At 43.7% G+C, this 15,133-nt stretch overlaps 1 protein-coding gene and 1 long non-coding RNA gene across 4 annotated transcripts in view; one reads left to right on the top strand and one right to left on the bottom strand.

Moving 5' to 3' along the window:
- LOC146649569 (uncharacterized) overlaps positions 1–5,717 on the bottom strand; it is a 35,862-nt gene extending 30,145 nt beyond the window's left edge. For all 3 annotated transcript variants that reach the window (XR_014908370.1, XR_014908368.1, XR_014908369.1), the window contains exons 1-2: positions 4,999–5,717; positions 2,733–2,845 (exon numbers count right to left, since the gene is read on the bottom strand). This is a non-coding gene — a long non-coding RNA (uncharacterized LOC146649569). The remainder of the gene's footprint in view (positions 1–2,732; positions 2,846–4,998) is intronic.
- The window catches only part of LOC146649564 (uncharacterized), a 380,555-nt gene that overhangs the window by 138,944 nt on the left and 226,478 nt on the right, over positions 1–15,133 (top strand). The gene's annotated exons all lie outside the window — the stretch shown is intronic.

Below are 15,133 nucleotides of genomic sequence, written 5' to 3' on the forward strand. Positions count from 1 at the left end.
TATGGCTTTGTGTTTATCAGAAGAATGTTTGGAGCCACGTGGGAGGAAAGAAACCGCCAAGAACAAAGGAGATGAAGACTCGCTCTGCACAAATACATCATATGAAGCTCCTGTTATTAATAAAGAGCTGAAGATAAAGCAAAGAAAACTTTGGTGAGTCAACAAACAGCGCCATGCAACAAGTCCCATCAGGTTATAAATCAAATCCAGAAAGTTCAAAATTTACACCAAGGAGTTCCAGAGCAACACATGAACATCCCAAATCAAATCGAACAAGAGTCACATCCAGACAAGGCCCAAAGTAAGTAGTAAGTAGCTCTAAATCAAGTCTGAGAACAGGAAAAACAAGTCCCAAATCAAGGCTAAGAAATCCCAAATCATTTTATCGAGGCCCATAATCAAGTTCCATGTCCCTAACATAATCCAACAAAACCCAAATCAGCGGAAAATAGGCCCTGAAATAAGTCCAAGTCCCGCACGAAGGCCACTAAATCACAAAATGACGACCATGATCTAGTTTGCTAAATCCCAAATCAAGTCCATCAAATCCAACATCAGCTCCAAATCAAGACTGAAATGAAAACCCACAAATCCACATGTCAAATCTAACAACTCCTAAATGAAGTCCAAAATCAAGTCCCAGTGTATCCAACAAGATAAAGTTTGATTATCCTATATTACATGTTAGATATATTAGCTCCAAGTTCCAGAGCCAAACCACCCAGGCCCTGTTAAAGTAATACAAGCTGTAAACTGAATCCAACAAGTTTTAACTAACTTAACAATTCACAAATTGTGTTCCACATAAAGGCTGTTATGAAGTTCAACTGCATCCAAAGTAAAGACAAGCTCAGCTCTAAGACCTGAACAAATCTCGGAATTAATTCCAGGTCCCAACCAAAAAGTCTTCAGTTCCACAGCAATAAATCCACATCAACTCTTTGTACAAATCTTTATGTTTCAGGTCATAAAAGTCATTATTCGCTCTCCAACTTCAGCATACCCTTTGCATTTTCAAACACAGACTGAGTACAGTACACTCGGTACCCCAGAGTCTTACTTCACCCTGACCATTTCTACCTTCAGATACATGAATTCTGAAGGCACATTGTTCCTGATAAATTGCCTCTGGGGCAAAAAGCATTGCATTCATTTACTGAAAGCAGAAAAAAGACAAAGTGTTGGCTCGATGGCAGGAAGTAGACCGAGGGATGTGATGGAAAACATCAGAACCGGAGCAGACAGAGAGGGAGATCAAAAGGCCTGAATCAGAATAAAGACTCTGCAGGTTGTTGAGTTTCTTCAGACTCAGTGTGAGCTCTTTGTTAAAGAGAGGTTCCCCTCCTCCTTTTCCAGCTGATGAGTGTCTTTTTTCTCTTTCTAAATGACATTCAGCCCAGGGTTCCACTCAAGTCCCTCAGAGCTGCACACCTGACTGCTAATACACTGATCATATGATCTTGAAGACTAACAGTGGAACGCAGCAGAACGGGCTGTTAGGTTTAAGACTGTGGAGGCAGTGAAGCAGATTTGCCAAAAAACTAAACACAGGAGCACATTTACACTGGTGGGGTAAGGACTGAGGGACTCTGACCTTTGACCTGTGTGACTGAGACTGATGACTGTGTTTTACCTGCTGTCAAAGTGGCAGAAACTGAATGTGTTCATTCTCACATTGTAAACTCTGGACTGGGTGAATAAACGAAGAGGCAGAGCACTTGGTTTCAGGAAACAAAGGAAAGTTCTGAGAGTTCAGAGCGGTTGGAGCTGGAGTCAGAGCACCTCTGCTGTTAGCAGGAACCCCCATTTGAGAGCATCTAATGAGTCTGTCTTTAGCCTGAAGAAAGAAAGCTCAGGGTCGGCTCTGATCCCCTGTGAACCAACTGATGTTAGCTAATGTTAGCTGTTCATCACAGCAGCTACTTTGCTTACAATAAGCCCTGCCCATATATAAAGCAGTTGTTGGGTCTGTCTAGCACAGACCCACCACTGGAACGAGACAATTCTACTACAACAGCAAAAAGCATTGGACACCAAGCAGAGCTCTTTGTGTGATCTCGTGCACGAGGGAGAGAACTGTGACGAGCGCTGTTCTTGACGCTCGAACTCCAGTCGCTCTTGTCTGCTCCCTCGTAACACTGCTCTTTATTGCGGTTACATGACTAAGGCATACGTTCATTAACATATGACGTCTTACATAGGCATACATTTAAACAAAGAGTTCCATGTCTGTGTGTCGTGTGTGTGTGTGTGTGCAGGGGGGGGGGGGGTGTCAAGATGTGACCCTGTGAACGACTCCCCAAAGCTGGTGCCAGGAGTCCAGCGGTCCACCTACACAAAGGGCTCTTATACTTAAACAAATACAGAGTAGGTGTCCTCCTATACCATGAATCAGTAAGAGAAGGTACGACCTCTCTCATGACCGTAAGATGTGTGTGTGTATGCCAGGGTGCTCTGGGAAGCACACAGAGTCTTTGCAGACTGCTAAGGATCAGACATCCTATCAATATGCAATCGATTATAAAACTCTAAGCATATATGGGTACATATTTCTAAGCATAAATGACAATCCACAATATAAACCTAATAGCAGTCCTCTTTTGTTTCTCTGAGCTGAGACTGAATGAATGAGTGAATGAATGAGTGGAGTCCACGTTGGTCTGGTCGCAGCTAGTTTTGTAGTGTGGACTAGTGTGAGCCATCCTGAAAAGTGAATGAGCTCCTGGACCTACCTGATACTTTCTGTCTGATGAGAGATTCATTGAGTCAGCTGGTATCCCACAATGCTCTGCTCTCTCTGATGGTCAGGGAGGTCTTACTGATTTCAGGTCATTTGATGAAGCAGCTGGAGGGAAGAACCACAGGAAGAGATGAAGAAGAAGAAGAAGAAGAAGAAGAAGAAAGAATAAAAAATGAATAAAAAATGCTCCTGGAATAAAAAATGAAAGCTGAACCTTTGGTTCCACTGAAAACACGTCAATAAAATGCTGAGAGAAGAAAGACAGCGAGGAAAGTTTCTCTGCAGCATGGTTTAAACTTTATTTTGTGCTCATCAGCTCAGGAAATCTGTGCATGTGGTCATTTTGTGTCTTTGTGGTCACTTTGTATACTTTTATCACTGCTGCGTGTGTGTGCGTGTGTGTGTGTCGTCTCATGCGTTTCCCAGTAAAGCTTGCATCAGGGCTTTGTGCTAAGGTTGATTCCGTAATCCGTCCACAGCTTCACTAAGGTGATTTGAAACAAATCTGTCCATTTAAATATCAGTCTGTCTGAGCCTCCAGGACTACACGCTTTACACAATTTTATGAAATACAAATCTCACATTAAACTTAAACTCCTGCCGTTGCAGACTTGTAGTCTTGTTCCTCTCTGTCTGAGGTGTTTAATGAGTCCTAGTTGGATGAAATTGCTAACAAAGAAAAAAAAAACAGAAATCCTGAGGGTGTCTGCTCCTGCATCTCTTCAATAATGAAAAATAAAGGATTGTGCAGGTTTGAAAGGATAAAGAAGAGTCATGAATGAATGATGTGCTGTCTTGACTTTAGAGCCAGTGTGAGACGTCTTTAGACTTGGGACTCGGGCTACTCTCTGGTGTCTGCCTGTAATGAATCAGCTCTGACTGATATTGCCATTATGAGGCCTAGGGAGAGCAGCTGTCGCAGTGCTGCAGTACTGCTGAACAGCAAAGCAGCAGAAACGACACACTCCTACCCACCCTGGCACCACCTGAGGACAGAGATGCAGAGGACAGGTGAGGACTGACGCTGCAGCCGCTCTCAGAGATTCATGCTCTGACCTTTCCACCGTATTTATGATCATTACCTCCCATCTCCTGCAGCCGTGTTTCCACGAGAGACCACACGAAATATGAGAAGGACACATGCTGTTTCCATCCAGCCTCACTACGAATGCTTCTGCAGGGAGCTGGCCCTGGATTCTGATTGGCTGAGTTCTGGTCTAAATAAACTGCAGGTAAACACTGTAACAATGATGTATGGATCCCCAGAAGGTCGTTAAATCCTCTACAACCTTCACTATAGGCTCTAAAACCTCCTCACCCTCCCTTGCGAAGTCCTGAAGGTCCTCTGGAACACCATCAAAGACTTTACCTGAAACACATCAGAGCCCAATCAAAGCTCTCCGATCACCTCTGTGACATCAGCAGAGGCTTTGAAAGTTCACGGTTCTCTTAATGATGTCTTCCAGGACACACAGAAAGTCTCCATGTTGGACTTTTGCAAGCGCAAAGGTATCTGCTGCCTGCACGACTGATTGGCGATTAATTGATTGATGGTTTGTTAAAGTGTCTGTCAGTAGCAGCTCTGAGCTGAACTTCATGAATCTGTGAATCTTGATCACTTTGTCTCATTTTGTGTCTTTTTTGTCTTTCACATCACTTTTTGCTTATTTTGTCTGTTTGTTTTCTGCTTTTTTCCACTCACTTAGATATTGGATGAAAATCTGAATCTTTGTTCGGACTTTGTGACTTGACAGAACTACGAGAAGCTTCTCAAACGTTTTGCTGTTTCTGCTCTTTGTTTTTGTTTCTTCTTCGTGGTCACGGGCTGAGCGAGCCAAAGGAAGAGCCCATTACATTTGTGTGCCGATCCAGACCAGTGTGTTTAAAACTGGTTTTTCTCCTTAAAAGCAATTTTTCCTGCGGTAGCTGGACATTGCTCTGCTGGCATTAGCTGCTCATGCTGATAATGGGGTGTAGATGCAGGTTTAATTTGATTTCCCAGAGCAGCATGGGTCTCCAGAGTTCGTGTGTGCGATGATGTGGTACAGCCAAGAGTGCAGAGTGTGAATGTGGTTTTAGTGGCTCTATAATATATCCTGGATCTAATTTAGTGCTTTGTACACCATTAACCCTTTAGAGCCGATCGGAGCGGGAACGCTCTGTTATGCGTAACTATTTTTAAATCCCAGTAGCACTGCAACCACGTAAGCTAGCGCAAAAATTTGTTTTGCATATGAAACCGGAGGAGTTGTACTTACATCTGATGCCATCAGCTTGTCCTAGGTCACGGTTTCCTTCCACATAAAGCTATGCAAAAACTGCATAAAAAGCGCTTGCAGGAACAAAAACATAATATTCCAGAAACACGCTTTACCGATCTGATCAGCTGTTCAAAACACTTCCTACGTTGGAATAGACGTCAGCGCGAACTTTTGCATTTCCGCCATTACCTGCCCGAAACCGGAAGTGACGTCATTTTCGCGGAAATGTAGTCTTTTTTGCGATCAGGGCCTCAGGGCCTATACTGCTCTTTTTAAAAGTTATCTTTGACTTTATGACTTTCTGTGTCGTTTCTGGGATGCTTAGGACTCATATTGCACTGCTGGAAATAGTTTATTTTGATGCATATGCTGCTTTTTTGCAAATTTGCAGTATAATATTTATTTTCGTTTTTCCTGCAGTGTATAAAAATTGGTGTATTTCAAAAATAAAACTATGAAGACACTCAAAATAAATTTCCTGTGGTAGGAAACTATTTTGTGCAACTTTTTTGTATTTACAGTTTTGAGGGATAAGACTCTTAAATTTCTCTAACTACAAATATATGTTAAAAAATCAAAAACGATTTTCAATTTTTTTGTAGTTTATTGCACTTTTTTGCAATTTATGTAATTACTATGCACTTAATGAATACATATTATTAAAATCTGGGCTATAATGGTTGTATTGATGTATAGCAACTTGAAATGCTCCCAAAAATGGCTCCACAGCAGGTAAAAATATAATATAAGCTCTGGCGGACTTGGTTCTATGGTAGGTCTTAAAGGGTTAAAATAAAATCATTGTCAGTGTCAGTGGGAGCTGCAGAGGAGCTGACATCAGCATAAAGATATGTGTGTCTGGCCATGTGACCGAGCTGCAGTTTGGAGTTTAAACAGCTCAAAAGGAGTCTGAAGTCTGAGCTGAGTTTCCATCAATTGCAGCTGACTTGTGCTCTGCCTGTTTCAAACAAAAATCCTTCTCTGCTAATTGCTGCTTGAAGATTTTCGCTCTGGGCTCAAACTCATGTTTCAAGCCGCAGCTTGCATATTTCAGACCCAGCAGCAGATTTGTTTCTACGAGTGTTCAATTAAAAAAGCTGAAAGCCGCTTTGCTCATCAGGTAGAGCAGTGCAGTCTCTGTGCTTGGCTTTGTTTAAATCTTTATGCTGTTGCTGTGCACTGCACGCAGCAGTTTCAGCTTGAGTTTGCAGGGATAGTGTTGGCGTAAGTCACAGGTTAGTCAGTCAGGAGAGCTTTGTGCACATCTAGTTTGGCCTATTCTGTTGTTGTGTTTTGTCCCACTGCTGATTAGCATAATTTTCCTAATGAAGGACATCTTGTGTGTAAATGAGCCATGCCACTAGCTTTGACAAGTCTGTCTAATTGAACCCAGAGGAATGAGAACAGCTTGTGTTTGTGTTTCTTGAGTGCTTTTTCTTGGTTTCTTCTTCCTTTGTGGTTATTTAGTGTGCATTTGTGTCACTGCCAGTGTGAGAGGTGACTTGGTACTTCTCTTTTCCTTCATGAACATCACATAAACCTTCAGAAGATGTGCCAGTTAATGTGTGACATGCACTGAAAACACAAGAGGGAAATCATCTCAGACTTAAGTCCTGAGATGAATTGGTTCCAGTCCCGGTTTCTCACACAGCTTCATGTTTATTATCCGGAACCAAAAAACCCCAAAAGATCACAAGAACCCACAGGAACTCTATCCTCATCTCTGTAACTTCCTGTCTGATGGCCCTACTAATTCTTCAATGATCCCCCACTCCCATGAAGTTTCATGTCAGTTCATCATCCACCCATCCATCTGTCCATCCATCCGTCCGTCTGTCTGTCCAAGCACCTGGCAGTCACTTCCCGTGGGATGGTGTAGGAGGCTCCTGTTCAGATGCTGACTCCTTTTGATGTGGAGGAGCAGCAGTTCTTCAGGCTCTCTACGGCTGAGACTCTGGAGGAAGCTCACACCGTCCACCTGTATCCTCACTCTCCTGTTTTGGTGTCTGCCCACAGCTCACAGTCACAGATGAGGGAAGAAAACTCAGAAAACACACCAGTACATCACCCACATCACTGCAGACCCTTCATTCACCCCTCATTTATGAACAGGACCCCAAGATATTTGCGGGAGCGGAAACTCCACTCTTTTCCACCCTTTCCACCATGACCCTGTGATCGTTTGTGTGCAGGAAAAAATTGAATAAAGCACACATTGGTGTCGATGTGAAGCCTGACTTTACAGGATGAGACCTCTGAGGAGCTACTGCTGTTGTCTTTATGGGTGTTTAAGTCCATAATGCTCCATCGTACATGATTTAATCTCTTTAAGCTCCAGGATTACACGCTGCAGTTTATTTTGATCTCTGTACGTCTTCCTAATAAATACCAGCTGTTATCTGAACTGTAATCTGGTGGTTAGAAAGTGGCTTTTAAAGTGAAGTGGCTGCAGTGATTAAACAGTGACAGTGGAGTCTCACAGTGTAATTCAGAGGGAGAGTCCCGGCTCTCTAACTTAATTAGGTCAGTCTCTTTTAATTACCTCTCAGTCTGCAGAGCAAATTAAACTTCCACTCCCTCCCTCTGCCTCTGCAGCTCTCATTTCTGCTTTTTCTGTGGTCAGCGAGGATCCAAGTGTCTTTAATGGCTCCATTATGGTTTTACTGCCACTTTAAAGGGTTCAAGGTCAGAGGTCAAGATGGGCCGGACATTAGCTCTTCAGAGTCACCAGCACCAAAACGAGCTTTAAAAAGAAAGATTTAATTCACACTGACTAATGAGGTTTAATGTGAGAACTCTGAGGACCACTGACCTCCACAGACCATCTCTCTGTTCAGCAGGGAGTGCCTCCTCGGTGAACTCTTTTCTGGTGAGTTCCTGGTCTCAGGTCAGACTGAATCAAACATGAAGTTCACTGTGGAAATTTTGGAGCGGAGAGGAGCAGGAAGTAGGGGAGGGTTTAATGAGCCACCCCTCACCTGACAGGTGTGCTTTTAAACATCCAAGTCAATGAAGGTAAAAAAAACTTAGACATGTCATCAGGACAGGTCTTCACTGACTAACAGGTGACATTTGTCTGCAAATAGAACTTTAGGTTTAACGAACTAGTCCAGCAGGTGGAGGAGGTGTCACTAGATCTCTGACTGCTCCTCCTGTCGAGGGATTTAAAGAGAGGAACTGCTTGCTGCTCCTCCTGAAGCCATCTTTCATTTTTCCTTCTCTGCATGCTTCACGACAAAAACACTGCAGGTCACGTTTTCACAGTTCCTCTACTCGAAGCACGACGTGCAGAGGGCGTGCTGGTCCTGAGTCATTTTTCCAATATGTCCTCCTGCTCCTTTACGTGCTGTTGTTTTCCTCACAGAGTCGTCGCAGCTTCAGTGACTTCACAGAGATCACATTTGCAGATATGACCTCCTACAGACACAAAAGTCATCCACAGAAAATAACCTGACAACCACGCAGCTCTTTACTCAGCTGAGGGGACAGAATACAGAACCACCATTCATCATCCACACAAACACTACATTCACCCCAATTCACCCCGCCTGGTCCGGCTCAGAGAACTGTTGATGGAAACGTCACATGCAGAAAGTTTGCTTTCACTTTGATCAGACTGGACTGTCTCTGAAAAAGCTGCTGTGGTGTCACCACGTCAGTCCGTTTTCACGCTGCCGAGCATCACGATGAAGGCTTTGCTTCTGCAGTGGTTTGCAGTAGAAGAGTCAGAAGTATCCAAACTAGAAGACAGCTCGGTCGTAGTTGAGCTGATGGTGCCAAGCTCTTCAACCGCTCTTTTAAAACATCAGCAAAGAAAAGCGAGCACAAAGCACCAAACACACCAACAGTCAAACAATATCAGGAAGTCCAACATGCTTCTCTTTGTAGCAATAATATCACCACGTCTTTAAAGAGGGGATATCACTACTCTACATCACAGACCTGCTTTCCAGCTTCCTTCCAATATGAGAGTGCAGAGGAGTCTCCCCTGTAATCACAGCACTACAGTTTAAATGGGAAAATTAAATAATTCAGTTTGTTGTGTACCGGTGTATGTTTCGAGCTACGAGCACACTTGTTGCCAAATTCAGTGATCTAATTGGTCAGATCTGTTTATTTGCAGGGGGGAAATGAATACTGCAAATTCATCAAGCAAAATTATGTGGTCGGTGTGAACAGTGAGTCCGAAAAATATTTTTAAAAGGCAAAACATTTGCACAAATTTTTACATGTCCAGTGTGCAAAGTCTGAGGATCATCAGGGGACCATGGATCGCATCGTGTTTGGACCTCACCTCCTGCCTGATACAAACTATTAGAAAAGATGAAAGAGCTGTTTCTCAGGCAGGGAGCGATGACTATAATCTCATGATGACCTCATGTGTCACGGAGACAAAACTACTGAAAACAAGCAGCTAAGCCAGCTAAACCAAAGCAGCTTAACACTGTTCTAAACAGCACACACCTCCTACCTCCACCCAGGAGCAGCTCCATCATAATAACGCAGAGGCTGAACGTAACAGAGCATAAAACAGAGTCAGTTTCCAGCTGTGATCATGTTTTCTTTAAAGGAGTTGGAGGGGTCCGTTTTTCTTTCCATCCGGTTCGGGAGCGTGTGGTTGTGGACCCAACAAGGATGAAAACTCAAAGCGTACTTTTAATGACAGTCTGTGAAAATAATGCACAAGAAAACTGAATCCAAGAGGTACAAAAACCCAAGACGTTCAGGAGAATCATGAACCAGAAGCATGATGGGAGGGATAATGATGCAGGGACACAGAGCAAAGTCCTGACTGGGCTACATACACGAGGGAAACTGGGAATGAGACACAGCAGCAAAAAAAATCTGTGAAAACGAGACAAAGGAAAGTAAAACTGAACAGCAGGCACAAAAACCAAAAAACAATCAAAACAGAAACTGACATAAGAGGAACTAAACTACCAAGAACAGAGCCAAGGAGCAAAATATAGGCAGAACAATAAAAACCAAAATGATCACTGGGAAACGAAGATAAAGCACAACACAAGGAAAACCAAGAAAGTCCCCAACCTGAAACACTGCGTCAGCGAAACAGGACTCTGACACATCTGTAATCAAACATCTTATTTTCCTTTATTTTCCTTTTATTTTAAAGTGAATTCACTTAAAATTTAATGAGTTAAACTTTTCATTTATGCCTTCATTGCAGGAAAACTCCAATGAAAGTGAGGCCAGCCTGAACACATAGCTGTAAAAATATCAACTACCATCTTTAAATCTGATCTGAAGACAATTTTTTAACAGACTCAGAAATAAAGCCTGAAATTGTGACTTTTCCTTTCTCACGTGCGGCTGAAAGAACAGACTGACAGCGTTTTCAATCGTGCTGCAGAATTGGAGGCTGTCGCAGTCAGAGGCTCTACAGGAGGAGAGAGCAAATATATTTTTCATATTTATCTCACTTTGAGTGTTTGCAGAGAAAGCCGAGTGACAGCAGGTTCACTCTGTTGGCGACCTCCAGCCGTCAGACACAAATTCATTCTGTCTGCAGTTAAACTTCAGCTGAGAGGAGCCAGAGGTCACCGCCTTCCTCTCCATCATCGCCGTCTAGGGGTGGGTTTTTATAATCGATTCATCGATTAAAATCGATTCTGGCTTGGATAACGTAAAATCGATTCATTAAAATCCTGAATCGATTTTTTAATATAAATTTATTTTGTCCGAAATGCCAGAATCTCTGGTGACATCTCACAAAATTTCAAGAACCACCAAACAGTAAATGAGAGCAGGTACAGGGATTCTGCACATAGACTTAAACACACAGCGCGACCCGCGGATCAGAATCAGTTAGATGTCGCCTTTCTCACAGTCGGGGCTGAAAGCCGACAGCTCGCTGATCCGGGTCCGCGCTTTGTGTTCACGCCCTTTATGCGCTGATTCTAAAGCTGTTAGTTTGATCTCTCTCCAAACAATATTGACCGAACCAGCAGCAAAAGAAGATCCAAACGCTTCACATAAACATCGTCATGAATTCACTCTTTTACTGTTTTGCTTCCATTGCGATGCGCAGCTCTCTCTCTCTCCCTCTCTCCCTCCCCCTCTCTCCCTCCCACCCTCTCTCTCTCTCTCTCTCGAACAGTTTCGCTTTCTTCATTATTCGCTTGCTTGTTATGCACAAGTCTACTGTTGTTTACAGCGCTGTCGGCCGCTGTTTTTTTCCCTTTTACATTCTTCCGAAAAGAAAGCCTCATTTCTGCTGTTCAATACTGAACAAATTTAAACTTTTTAATATTATTCAAAATGCAAAATGCTTAGCCGTGTGTCTAATAAAACCGCTGTAACGTCAGAGGTAATGTTCATTAATTAATGGTTTTCTTTCGTTTTTGATGTACTGCAGAATATTTTTATAAAATCCCAGGCCAGGAAAATCACCTTCATGTTTTTCTGTGTTTTATCTTCAGCTACTTTGACACAAAGGCATCTGCTGTGATGCTCACACCTTGGATAAAGTCTTGCGAGTGTCAGCTTCCTTTTTATAGATACAAAAATATGTAAATGTTCTGATCTGAATTATACTTCTGACTGTCAAAATTTCCCAGATTTAAATCGAATCGAATCGAATTAAATCGAATCGTGGATCGAATCGATTTGGGACCTTGTGAATCGGAATTGAATCGATTCTAGAAATCAGTGACGATACCCAGCCCTATCGCCGTCCATTGCCATCAGTCAGTGAGCGAAAAACAAAGCGGGAGGGGAGGGTGGGCGGAGGGGCCGGGACGTGAATCAATACGCCTTCTGCAGGTTTCAATTCATTCCAAAACAGCACGCATGGATTCTTCCCCATTTCCAGCTCATATTGGCTTTCTGCACGCCTGCTCCCACAAATCCCCCGACACCTGTCCTCCAGCACAATCCTCCCACTGCAGAGGAGGAGGCGAGCCTTTCCACCTTCTCTGCTGCAGGACCAGACGCTGCTCGCAGAATCACATCAGGTAAATCAGGTGTGACTCAGTGAGCAGCTGGACTGACCGTAGACACGCCATGCGATTGTTTCTCTGGGACGATTCCCGGCCATCATCTGTCAGCAGGAAGACGACAATAAAAAGGCCTCAGTCTCTGATCGCCGCTTTACAATCTGCTCACACTGCAGTCACACAGCTCAGCGACCTTCACTTTAAGATATCTACGAAGAAAAAGCCAGTCAACTCAGGAATCAGGAAACTTTTATTAATATACATGCCAAAGAGAAAAAAAAAGGTAAGATATTAGAAACATGTAGCAGCTGCAGCTGCTAGCTGTCTGCTAGGCTTCACCTCAGCTAAATGGACCTGTGTTGGTGCTGTTGGTGTCATGAAGCATGAAGGTTAATAGCTTTTTAGCTGATGAAAAACCCAAAATACAATGAACTAATCAATCTGGCTGGAGATGTGCAAGGAAGTAAACAGACACTGAGACAAAGACTAAGAAGACTGGACTATTTATACACACGAGGGAAAGCAAGAGAAGCTAACACAGCAGGGTAAAGAGACACAGATGACAATAATGAGCAGGAAGCAGCAATAACAAGAAACTATTAACCTCAACAGGAAACACACACACATGAATAACCTAACACAGTTAAAGGTCAAGGTCACGTTTATTTATATAGCAAATTTACAACCGCAATTTACCAAAGTGCTTCACAGGAAGCCAAAATTAAAAGCTAATGGAAAACAAAACAATTAAAGGAGGTCGAGGTTTAGTGTGGATTAAAGTCCAGAGAAGAAAAATGAGCCTTGAGCAAAGATTTGAATGTAAAGTTTGGACATGTCAAATATGAAATGGTAATACATCCCAGAAACTCAAAGCTCGATCGTCTCAGTTATTGGGGTCATGTGATCATGTGATCTGACAAGAGTGTGAACATGAGCCAGCCCAATCAATCAGTTAAATCTTAGTATTAATCCTAAACTTGAAGGGACACCAGTGAAGCTAAGTTAAGGAGGAATATGTTTGCGTTTTCTAACGTAAGATGTGGAAATGACACTGGACACGAGACCGTAAGAGAACATTATAAACTCTTAGAACCAAAGGTGAAAGTGAAGCTAAGGACTGAAGAGACAATATATTAAATAACTAAGAGACTGCTGGAGCTTTTTAATGCAAATATCTGACCAATAATTTGGCTGCTGTGAAGTTACTGTAAGTTTGAGCTCTAGTTTTGGGATTTTATCTGGATGTTACTGATTAGCAGGTATGTGTGTAGTTTACTTATCTCACCTAAAATCAACTATGAGGCCTCAGTGAGCAGGCAGAGTCAGAGGGTGTTTTTACCTCACAGGTGAAATGAACCGATTTCAGTCTGGGTTTCAGCTGGAAGAGGCGGGGTCTGGAGCACAGTGGGTGAGATCCTCTGAAGCTGAAAGAGCTGACTGAGCCTAACAGGATGCCCCGTTTGACCCTCTCGTTGTCTACATTCATAATTGCTTGTGTGCTCCGCCGAAGGCTCTGCGTGTCCTGTTGATGCTCCATTTGCCTCCACCTAAACGTTCAACATAAATTTTTGTGACAGTTAATTAAAACCGTGTTCACACACAGGAAGCATTAAGAAAAGCTCTAAGGAGGCTAATGTGAGTACAGAGTGATAGTTACAGGGCTGCATCACTTCCTGCGGTCTGGGGTCAGAACCAAAGTTAGCCCTGCCGTTCTGGACGTGGACTTTCATGTGAAGCTAAGTGTGAGATGAAGGCCGAGTGCAGAAAGGCGAGGGCTGCGTTATCGGTGATGGAGGGAGAAGTTCACACAGAAACACTCGTTATTTCTAATCAGCTCAGTGTCAGCACTACAGCGAGGCTTAACGAGGCATAACGAGGCTCTGAAGTGACCAAGCACCCGGACACGAAGGCATCGTTATCTTCATCGCAGTGTCAGAGTCATCATCAGCTGACTGTGATGGTGGATGAACCTCCAGCAGGTTCGGCTCCTCCTGCAGCGACACATTCCAGCACAATGACGCACTTTGTGCTCTTCACATCTTGCTTCCTCACCATCCACAAACACAGGAAATCCACCTCCCTGCCATTTTTCTCCATCTCTGCTTGAGAGGAGGCAGGAGAAACCTCACAGCAGATACCTGTAAGGTTCAGCTCTCACAGACTCAAACACCTGATCGCTAACTGTGAAGGTCCCTGTATGAAGAACACAAACACGCCAATCAGCAATCCTGCTCGGTTCCATGTCCTCCACGTGCTGCACATCACAGATTCAATTCAGTTTTATTCATACAGCACCAAATCAAAGACCTCCTCAACAATCACACCAGCCACTGTGAGCAAGCACTTTGTGACAGTGGGAAGGAAAAACTCCCTTTTAACAGGAAGAAACCAGTTGCGGTGAGGGGAGGAAGACACGTAAACGAGCTGTCGACCATTTATCAAACATGGTTCTCATAGCTGAGGCAGACACCTCTGCTCATTTACTGGGTAGTTTTCTTATATTCTTGTGAAATTTGTCCTCAGGGATTCCTGGTAGGTTTGTTAGTTCCCTGTCATGTTCCCATTCTGTTGCTTCAGCCTGTGTTTTTGGCTGTCAGGGTCATGAGTGCTTCCTGTCAGCTATTTGTTGACAGAGGCTGGCTGAGACTCAGGTGTGTGCATGACTGACAGCCGCTGTACGTACACCAAGAGGCGTTCGTTGTTCTAATGTGTAATGCTTGCATGTCTACAGTTGGTGAACTCTAACACTGACACGTCTCCATTGCAACAGTTTCAGTGTTCAGTGTTGTCGCAGCAGCAGCGTCTCTGTGACCTCTGACCCGCCACACTGAATTGTAGCTGAGCTGGTGTGTTACAGCTCGTGTTCTCATCTTTCCTGTCTCATCGTGTCGTCTGGGCTCTTCCTCTGCAAACGGCCTCGCAGTGAGAAATCTCTTCCTGATGACGCCTCCACTCGACAAACACGCTGATATCAGACCCCTGATGGCAGCAAGAAACGGAGGGATTAGAGACAAACGAGCTGAGTTTAGTGAGGTGGAACTCCCTCCTGCGCCTCCTCCTTCAGACTCTTTCATCCCAGCATGCCGAGCGGTACTCACCATGCTGACAGTGATAAAACGCTGCCCCCCTCCTCACTGTTTCCTCTGTATTCCCCCCGCTCCCTCCGCCCTGCTGTG

The sequence above is a fragment of the Rhamphochromis longiceps genome, linkage group LG17, assembly GCF_057381845.1.
Source record: "Rhamphochromis longiceps isolate RC_006_pf linkage group LG17, R_longiceps_female_GT1.1, whole genome shotgun sequence".
Classification (NCBI taxonomy): domain Eukaryota; kingdom Metazoa; phylum Chordata; class Actinopteri; order Cichliformes; family Cichlidae; genus Rhamphochromis; species Rhamphochromis longiceps.